This window comes from Galeopterus variegatus, unplaced genomic scaffold (assembly GCF_000696425.1).
Source record: "Galeopterus variegatus unplaced genomic scaffold, G_variegatus-3.0.2 Scaffold11695, whole genome shotgun sequence".
Classification (NCBI taxonomy): Eukaryota; Metazoa; Chordata; class Mammalia; order Dermoptera; family Cynocephalidae; genus Galeopterus; species Galeopterus variegatus.
This window is the reverse complement of record NW_007737806.1, coordinates 29406-39428: the sequence shown is the minus strand read 5'-3', so window position 1 is coordinate 39428 and position 10023 is coordinate 29406.

Below are 10023 nucleotides of genomic sequence, written 5' to 3'. Positions count from 1 at the left end.
CCATTGCTGGACACGGAAAAAAGACAAAAAAAGACAAAAATAAATAAATAAATAAAAGTTTTTCAGAACTCTAATAAGAAATCTGATGGGTTTATAAAACTGCTAATTAAGATCAAGCAAAGCAAAAATTGATTACATAAGGTTAAATAACTGGGAAAGGTTTTGTAATTTTCATTGTTGGTTCTTTATTTAAACGTTTTGCTTTCCAGATTTAAAGAAATTTTCCCTCTTAAGCTCTCTATAACTTACAGCAATTTGGTAAAATATACTTCTATGGGTTTTTTTTGTTGTGGTGGTTAGTAGCTGGCCAGTTCGGGGATCCAAACCTGAGAGCTCGGTGTTACAATGCTGCTCAAACCAACAGCTAAATGGCCAGCCCTAATATACTTTTATGAACAAAGATGGAAACATTTGCTTTTTCTTCCTATTTGATTGCTCCAAAATTTGAAAACTATTTGTCAGTATCCTTATAATTTTTATGGCAATATGGCCATTTGCATAAGTTCAATAAGAATTTGCTCTCTTTATAACAGGATACAATTGGAAAAAATGGTTATAAAATAGCATGTCTCTTCTAAGATCCTGACCCCACTTCATGTTGCCCTAATTTGGCCTAAGTGCTGTTTCATCTCCCCCTCACGTGGGACATGAGTACCTTGAAATAAGCTTCCCCTGTACTGAAAGATCAGGCTGCCTGGGAATGAGCCTTCCCATTGCCAAGGGATCTGTACAAAAAAAAGTAAGATCTTTTCAACCAGAAAATTGATCACCAATGCTTTCATGAGGAATGTTTTGATTGAAAAGGAGGAAATGATGTCTTGTCTACACAAGCAGTTCTCTAAAGTATTCACAGCCTTGATGGAGGAGCTCATGACTTGGATGAGACATCCTGTTCCTAAACAAAAGATTCATATAAGGTCTTAAAATTATCGATATACCAATTAACATTGCTTGCTAACTCTTTTTTAAAAATTTTAAAATAAAAAAAAATTTATTAATATATATTTTTTTACATTCTATGATGTTGTTGTGAAGAAGTTGGGAGGAAGGGGGAGGGGTGGGGTTGAAGCCTGTGGCACCTCCTTGTTCCTATAAGGAAAACCAGGGGGCTTCCAGCGATGGCTCAGTCATTGCTGGGCTGGCTGCAGATGTCAAGGGTGTGTGGCTAAAGCCCTAGCCCCCCACTACCCCAGCTTGGGAGTCCGGTGCACTTCTTGTGGCAGCTTGGTAGTCTTTGCTGGGCTGGTTGCATGTGTTGCGGGTGTGTGGCTAAGGCCCAACGTCCCCATCCTTGGGACTGGTTGTGGCTGTCAGGGACATGGCTGAGGCCCCCAGGCCTCCCCCTTTCTGGCTTGGTAGCCCAGGAAACTTCTGGTCCTTCTAGGTGGTATAAATGTTCTTTGGTGAAATGAGACCTTTACTAGTTAATATCAAACTTTGTCTCTGGTTGCAGGTACTTTGTTTTTTCTTTCAGTTTTGTGTTGGGTTATTTGCTGTTCCCACCACTTAAACTCTGGGCTGGAACTAATTTGTTGTCCTTTGCTTACTTCTAAAATGGGGGAACTTCCTGTGGGGACCAGTACTTGAGTTCTGTGGTTCAGCTAAATTGCTGCTTTGCTGCTGATTCCCTGGGGAAGGCTTTTTGTGCAGCTCTGGTTTTAATGGTTGAATTTATAGGTACTTCCAACTCTCATGAGGTCTAGTGCACCTGGGTTGTGTGGAAACTCTGGTCTGGGCCTGAGTCTTTTCATCAAACCACATCCCATGCAGTTTTACATTCCTGACCAGTCTCCACCGATTGGTCCTGTGCTGATTGGGGGGCAGATCAGCTGTCCTTGCTGTGTCCCAGTGTTCTTCTGGTGGGCCTGTCTCCCCCACTGCCCTTGCTGCAAACACTTCCCATGGGACGGGCCATCCACTCGTCCCTTGCAATGACTCACCAGCTTCTGAGTGGCTCCTTTTTTTCAGTTGTTCTGGTTCCTCGCTCCTATGTGGGTTCATGGGAACCCTATTAGTGGTCTTGCTGGCCTGGGGGCCACCAAGGCCCTCTTCTCCTCCACTGCCTCCAAGCAACTCCATCCAAAGGGCACAGCAGCAGCGTTTGCTAGCTCCTGCTCTGTGCACGCAGCAGCTCCAGCCTGGAAGCGGCCAGGATTCGAAATGGTCAGAGTGGTTTTTTCTTTCTCTCATCGTGGCTTCTCTGGTTTCCATGCACTCCAAAGGTCTCTCCGCCTCTTCCCCTGAGCTCTAGGGGCCCCAGCTTGGCTACCGTTGCTTTTTTATAGTTGTAAATTCATTGATTTGTGGGAGATAGTGACACTGGGGACCATCTATTTCACCATCTTCACCAGAAGCCAGCTTGCTAACTCTGAATAAGCCACCTGTTGTCAATCAACTGTTAAGACAACAGATAAGGAAACGCCTTTGGTCTCTCCACCACTCTAGCTGGGTACCAAAAGCTATGTCCTCTATCATGTCAAATAGTTCCATTCCAAATTAACCCCTACTGTGCCCCGACCCAGCTTGAAGCAGTAAGATGAGTCATCTGTCCTGTTCCATAGAAATGGAAGGAACTATTGACAGGGGGAAGTTGCTGGAGTGAGCAGCATTGAAGCCATGTTGGGACCTAAAACCACACAGGCTGTAAAAGATTTTAAAAGGACACAGTTTTATTCTTGGCATGCATTTCTGAGTTCCCTCTTTTCCCATGGTTATTTGATATTTGGGGCCTTAGTTATGCGGAGATGGCTTTAGCCTGGCTATTTTCCTTCAGGTTTACTGAAGAGATGGGTCAGCCTAACATCCCTCCTTGGGTCACTGGTACCCTTGGATATAAGCTGACTTCAATTTTCAACAACATTTGACTTTTCCTTGGTTTGCTTTTGTCTGAGGGCAGGTAGCCGGACCTGTGAGTTTGGTGTCAATTTAGGGGAGTCTCAGCCAGGAGCTGAATGTGCTCAGTAACCTGGAGTAACCTCACTAGCTCCACCTCTGTTGAGTAGGGGGAACCTGGACCATTTTCTATACCACTTCCTGGAGCCTCGGTTTCCCAATCTGCAAAGTGAGTGGCTTTGCAGACTTTGGGAATCACATGAGATGATGAGGGAAAACAGCTGGCCCTTGGTAAGCAGCCAGTAGCTGCTGCTCCTGATTTTATCACTTTGCAGTAGCACAGGACGGTGGTAGTGTCAGCACAAGGAGGGACCACAAAAACTGTCCTCCGTCTTGGCCAGAAATGGAGAGAAGAAACAGATGTACATTGGTGACCCACTGAGGGGTCTGTGAAGGGTGACTCAGTGTGGAGAGAGGCACCCAGAAGAAGACCGAACCCCAACTTTGGCCATCTTTCAGGGTTGTCTATAAATAAACCCACCTAGGTAGGCTCGCTGGCTGGACCGTCTGGAGGCCAGGAGCTGGGCCCTGTGGACTCTTTTTAACCTCATCTGAGACTTCCTGAGTCAGCCTGCCTTTGGGGCCTGGGGAAGGAAGAAGGAAACAGGGAAGCCCCCATCCTGGGTCTGCAGAGATGGGTGTTTGAACCCAGCACCACCAGGCCTGTGGTTCATGCACTGGGGGCTTGGGCTGGCCCCTAACATGGGGCATGACCTTGGGAAAGGCCTTGGTTTCCTCCATTTAAAAAAACTCTACAATTCCATAAGATGGCATATTCTATTCTTTCCTAGGAAATCTTCTATCCCCAGCTAGTATCTCTAAGCTTAAGAAGACCTGCAAAAAGCACCCAATTCTCTTTTCCACTGTCAGGGGAAAGGGGTGTGCAAGGTCAGTGATGGGCAATCTCAGTGGTGACCACACACTCAAAACTATAAAAACACCTTTATTCATTTGCTCTGTACAGTGGCTGTACAAAGTGCCAAAGACTGAGTGGCTTAAACAAGCTGCGTGTAGAATGCAGCTCCCAGAGTGAGGTGGTTGTGCGGGTCAAGCCATCCATTGCTCAGTATGGTGTGACACATTTGATAGGGCCTCTTTGACCTAGGGCTATGTTGCCTCAGCCAGAAAAAATACAAACAAAGCATTAAATTCTCAGCCATTGCTATTGCCAAACCACGACCTCTGTTGCTCATCCTGACCCCTGTATCCTCTTGGGGTTTGGGCGAAGGATCAGAGCTGTGTGAGGCTTTGCTGTGGTGTCAGGGATTGGGTAACACAGAGAGAAGGGAGCACATTGCTACATTCTACACAACAGAGACTTCAGCTTCTGAGTCACGAAGACTGTGCTCAAGTGGCTTCATAAATCAGTGGTGACATCAACACTAGCATGAGTTCCCATCGGGTCACCTGGCATCCCACTCACATCTCTGCACCTGGCCCTCACGCCTTCTGGCCAGGGCAGATCAGGAGCTTGGCCCCTCTCTGGTCCCCTGAAGCCCACCTGGGCTTCTTCCCAGGGACCAGCTTGCTGGAGCCAAGGAGGGTCAGGAGTCGAGTGGCTGCTGTTGCCTGGCTGGGTGGGGGAGGTGGGAGGGACGCTCTCCCAGCCTGTTTCCACCAGCTGAGAGCCCCGCTCAAGTTTCCAACCATGTGGCTTCCCCTGGGTTGCAGACTCCCTCGAGTCATGCACGCATCTGTGAACAAAACCCCCTGGATGAGTACGCAACTTCCTCAGAGCTCAGGGTGCTCAGTGAGGGGTGCAGGCTGGGTGGGAAGGGTGAGCACTGGAGGGGGAATGGAACATCTCCTGGGCTCTGTCCAGGCCCTCGTGTCTAGTATGGCTGGAGGGTGGAGAATGAGTGGAGAGGAGAGAGTAGAAGACAGAGAGAAAAAGAGGAGCCAGACCATGAAGGGTCTTGCAAGCTACATAATGGATGTGGAGCTTTATTCCAAGAAGGGCGGGACACTATTGAAGGCTTCTCTTGAGAGAGTGCCCTCATCACCCTTGCCACCAGCATCATTGACATCATCATCATCATCACAGATAACACATGTCCAGTACCAACTGTGTGCCAGGCACCGTGCCAAATACTTTCATACGTTAACCCTGTTAACAGCTCTATCAGGTGGATGCCATCATCATCACCATTTTACAGAAGAGGAAATGCAAAATCAGAAAGAATAAATGAGACACTCAAGACCACACAGCAAATATGAGCCCAAGGCAGCACCAGAAGTGGAATCTAAGTCTGCCTGTCCCAAAGCCTTAGCTCCTGAACACTGTTCGTTTTTATTTTTATTTTTGGCAGCTGGCCAGTGGGGGGATCTGCACCCTTGATCTTGTTGTTATCAGCACCACGCTCTAACCAAGTGAGCTAACTTGCCATCCTGCTGAAGAGTGATCTTCAAGTCTGCCTGTCCCAAAGCCTTAGCTCCCGAACACTGTTCGTTTTTATTTTTATTTTTGGCAGCTGGCCAGTGGGGGGATCTGCACCCTTGATCTTGGTGTTATCAGCACCACGCTCTAACCAAGTGAGCTAACTTGCCATCCTGCTGAAGAGTGATCTTCATGTTTGCAGCCTCCCTATGAGTGTATTTGCATTCTTAAACAACCACATTGGTTGCAGACTGGAGAATAAGCATTAGGAGACGGGGGTGGTTAATATCGGAGGTGGGGAGACCCATGAGGTGATGGTTGGACATAGAAAGGAGCCTATAGATCCAGGAAACACTTCATGGCAGAGTCTAAAGAAGGTGCTGAGGGAGGGAGGACAGGATGCATTGGGCGATGAGCCCCAGGGTTCTGGCATGGACGGAGGGGTGCCATTTATGGAATCAAAGAATGCAAGTTTTGTTTCAGGAATGAGTGAGTGAATGAATACCTGAATGAAGGGGGTCCTAAAACGGAGTTGGGAATGAGTTACCCATCACCGGGACTATGCAAGCAGTGGCTTTAAATCTGGATATTGTGGAGGATGCTCCAGGTTTGAAGGGAAGCTCAAATGGTAGGCACTCAATAAACATATACTGCAAGAATGAATGATTGAATTGCTGCCATCCCTATGATTCTAGGGCACATGGGATCTCACGGGCATCTGACGGGAGCTTAGTAATGAGTTACCCGTCTAAGAACATAGGATGGGGGAAAATATTCAAACACTGTTAATATTTTCTACATCATCTCTTAAATTTCTACTTGCTGAGTATATTTTAGAATGTACATTTTCATACACATGAATAAGTTATACATATTGGGTATGCATATCCACATGTCTTTGCTTACAGAGACACAGTCACAAAAGCTTGGAGGCCACTGGTCTACCGTGAATAAGTTGAGCAGAAATAAAGGAAACCGTACCCCCAGGGCTTCTGATGGTCCAAGGCAAAACTCAGGGGTTTGGGGAGTTGTAACAAAGAGCTGAGCAAAACTCCTCATCCATTTTTTACACTCTACAGAGAAGACACATGTTTACATGGTTTAACCATTTTCTCATTTGTATGTGAAATGCTTCCGTTTCACGGCGTAACCTCTCTCTGGGTCTTTCGCAGGACAGATGTTCTTTATCACCACAGTGTACAGGGCAGGGGGGGAGCTCCCCTCCCACAGACTCCGGCCATGTGCAGTCCCTAAGTGACCATTAGGAGCCCGAGGCTGGAGGTGGCTCTTCTCCTAGGGGACCCTCAGCCCAGGCCTTGCTGATGAATGACCGCTGCACGTTACAAAGCTCAGCCTCCTTTTCTTCACTCCCAATGTGTACAAGGTTTGGCTTCGCTCTAATACCCAAAATTTCTTTTTCACCTGTTCTCTTTCTCCATCTGCAAGTGTGTATGTTTATTGTGGCAGAGGTTTGTGGCTGATAGGGACAAAAAGGTAGGGTGGGGAGGGACTCTTTTTTAACCCTTTTGTTTTAAAATTCAGCATTGGATTGATCAGAATTTATGAACTCTTTGCCATCCAAATCCTCCTTGTCCTCCAGGTTCCAGCCTCTCCAGACAGAGCCAGTTAGCTAATAAGTACAAGTACTCACTCACCGAGTGAGCGAGGGCTGCCAGGCTTTACCCACGATTCTGTCCTGCATCGCTCCTGAACTCATCACCTGGATGGAATGTTCCCCATATCTCCNAAATGAGACACTCAAGACCACACAGCAAATATGAGCCCAAGGCAGCACCAGAAGTGGAATCCAAGTCTGCCTGTCCCAAAGCCTTAGCTCCCGAACACTGTTCGTTTTTATTTTTATTTTTGGCAGCTGGCCAGTGGGGGGATCTGCACCCTTGATCTTGGTGTTATCAGCACCACGCTCTAACCAAGTGAGCTAACTTGCCATCCTGCTGAAGAGTGATCTTCATGTTTGCAGCCTCCCTATGAGTGTATTTGCATTCTTAAACAACCACATTGGTTGCAGACTGGAGAATAAGCATTAGGAGACGGGGGTGGTTAATATCGGAGGTGGGGAGACCCATGAGGTGATGGTTGGACATAGAAAGGAGCCTATAGATCCAGGAAACACTTCATGGCAGAGTCTAAAGAAGGTGCTGAGGGAGGGAGGACAGGATGCATTGGGCGATGAGCCCCAGGGTTCTGGCATGGACGGAGGGGTGCCATTTATGGAATCAAAGAATGCAAGTTTTGTTTCAGGAATGAGTGAGTGAATGAATACCTGAATGAAGGGGGTCCTAAAACGGAGTTGGGAATGAGTTACCCATCACCGGGACTATGCAAGCAGTGGCTTTAAATCTGGATATTGTGGAGGATGCTCCAGGTTTGAAGGGAAGCTCAAATGGTAGGCACTCAATAAACATATACTGCAAGAATGAATGATTGAATTGCTGCCATCCCTATGATTCTAGGGCACATGGGATCTCACGGGCATCTGACGGGAGCTTAGTAATGAGTTACCCGTCTAAGAACATAGGATGGGGGAAAATATTCAAACACTGTTAATATTTTCTACATCATCTCTTAAATTTCTACTTGCTGAGTATATTTTAGAATGTACATTTTCATACACATGAATAAGTTATACATATTGGGTATGCATATCCACATGTCTTTGCTTACAGAGACACAGTCACAAAAGCTTGGAGGCCACTGGTCTACCGTGAATAAGTTGAGCAGAAATAAAGGAAACCGTACCCCCAGGGCTTCTGATGGTCCAAGGCAAAACTCAGGGGTTTGGGGAGTTGTAACAAAGAGCTGAGCAAAACTCCTCATCCATTTTTTACACTCTACAGAGAAGACACATGTTTACATGGTTTAACCATTTTCTCATTTGTATGTGAAATGCTTCCGTTTCACGGCGTAACCTCTCTCTGGGTCTTTCGCAGGACAGATGTTCTTTATCACCACAGTGTACAGGGCAGGGGGGGAGCTCCCCTCCCACAGACTCCGGCCATGTGCAGTCCCTAAGTGACCATTAGGAGCCCGAGGCTGGAGGTGGCTCTTCTCCTAGGGGACCCTCAGCCCAGGCCCTGCTGATGAATGACCGCTGCACGTTACAAAGCTCAGCCTCCTTTTCTTCACTCCCAATGTGTACATGGTTTGGCTTCGCTCTAATACCCAAAATTTCTTTTTCACCTGTTCTCTTTCTCCATCTGCAAGTGTGTATGTTTATTGTGGCAGAGGTTTGTGGCTGATAGGGACAAAAAGGTAGGGTGGGGAGGGAATCTTTTTTAACCCTTTTGTTTTAAAATTCAGCATTGGATCGATCAGAATTTATGAACTCTTTGCCATCCAAATCCTCCTTGTCCTCCAGGTTCCAGCCTCTCCAGACAGAGCCAGTTAGCTAATAAGTACAAGTACTCACTCACCGAGTGAGCGAGGGCTGCTGGGCTTTGCCCACGATTCTGTCCTGCATCGCTCCTGAACTCATCACCTGGGTGGAATGTTCCCCATATCTCCCCGAGGGGCTTGGCACAGTGTTGGCCACAGGTGGCAGTTTATTAAAATGTGTGGAAAAAGAAATCAATCCCCTGGGAGGACGGGGCTTGGGGCAAGGCTGTCTCCTCTGGCCAAGGATGCTGGCCCAGCCTGACACCTGGGCCCTGCTCTGCCCCTGGAGGCAGAGCTGCACACTGTCCCTCAGGTTGGTCCTGTGGGAAACTGATTGGCTGGGGAGGGTGTTCTCCCATCTCTGTTTAGCTGCAGACGTTCATTGTGGGGGGCCTTGTCCCCAGCAGGCTTCTTCATGGTCACATATGTCCAGGCAGCCCAGCCTGGAGAGTGCTCAGCCTGTCGTGTAGAGGAGCTTGGTCCTGGGAGTGATGCCTTAGGTAAAGCAGTCATGCCCTGTTTTAGGGTCTGCTGCCTGGGCCCCCTCTGCTTCCTACTCAAGCTCTTTGCCGGGTCGCACTAGGTTACCTGTGCATAAACCATTGATTGGCGCACCTTGGTTGCAGAGACAGGGACAATCCCTGAGCAGGCCTGGACTCCCCACACCAGCTATTGACCAGGGGTGAGGATCTGAGCACGGTGACCTCCCTGGGCAAGTCCACTCAGAAATCTCTCTCTCTCTCTGCCTCATCATAAACCAGACACTGAAGGGGTGGCCTTCCTCTCAAATACTTGTGTGTGTGTGTGTGGGGGGGGGGTCAGGGTGATGGAAAGGAAAGCTGGAAGCTAACAGTATCGAACACCTACTGTGTGTTAACCTGATAGGTGCTTTACACAACCACTGGCTTCCAATACTGATTCTCCTCTACAGAACTATTGCTAAACTTCAGTGTCTTTTCCTTATAATAAATGTACCCCTGTTTGGTGTGCATAATAATGCCTCACATTTACACAGCACCTTTCACTTTCCAAAGTACTTTTATGCCTGTTACCTCCTTTAATCCTCACAAAAACCTCATGTTCCAGAAGAGGAAACTGAGGCAGGGACAGGGTGATTGGGCAATGTTTTCTGCTGAGCTGGGACATTGGGCTCCTCACCCCTCTGCTCCCTGTACAGTTACCAGTGTCTCGCTTAAGAACATCGTAGAACAGCCTTCTGGTGGTTGCAGGTGCACAGTCATTTGCACCCTGCGATGCGAGTTCCTTCAAGAGAGAGACCCACCTTCTCTTTCTTCCCTCTTCCTACAGCGGTCAATGCTGTGATTATAGCAAGTGCTCGGTAAGTGCTTACTGGGTTC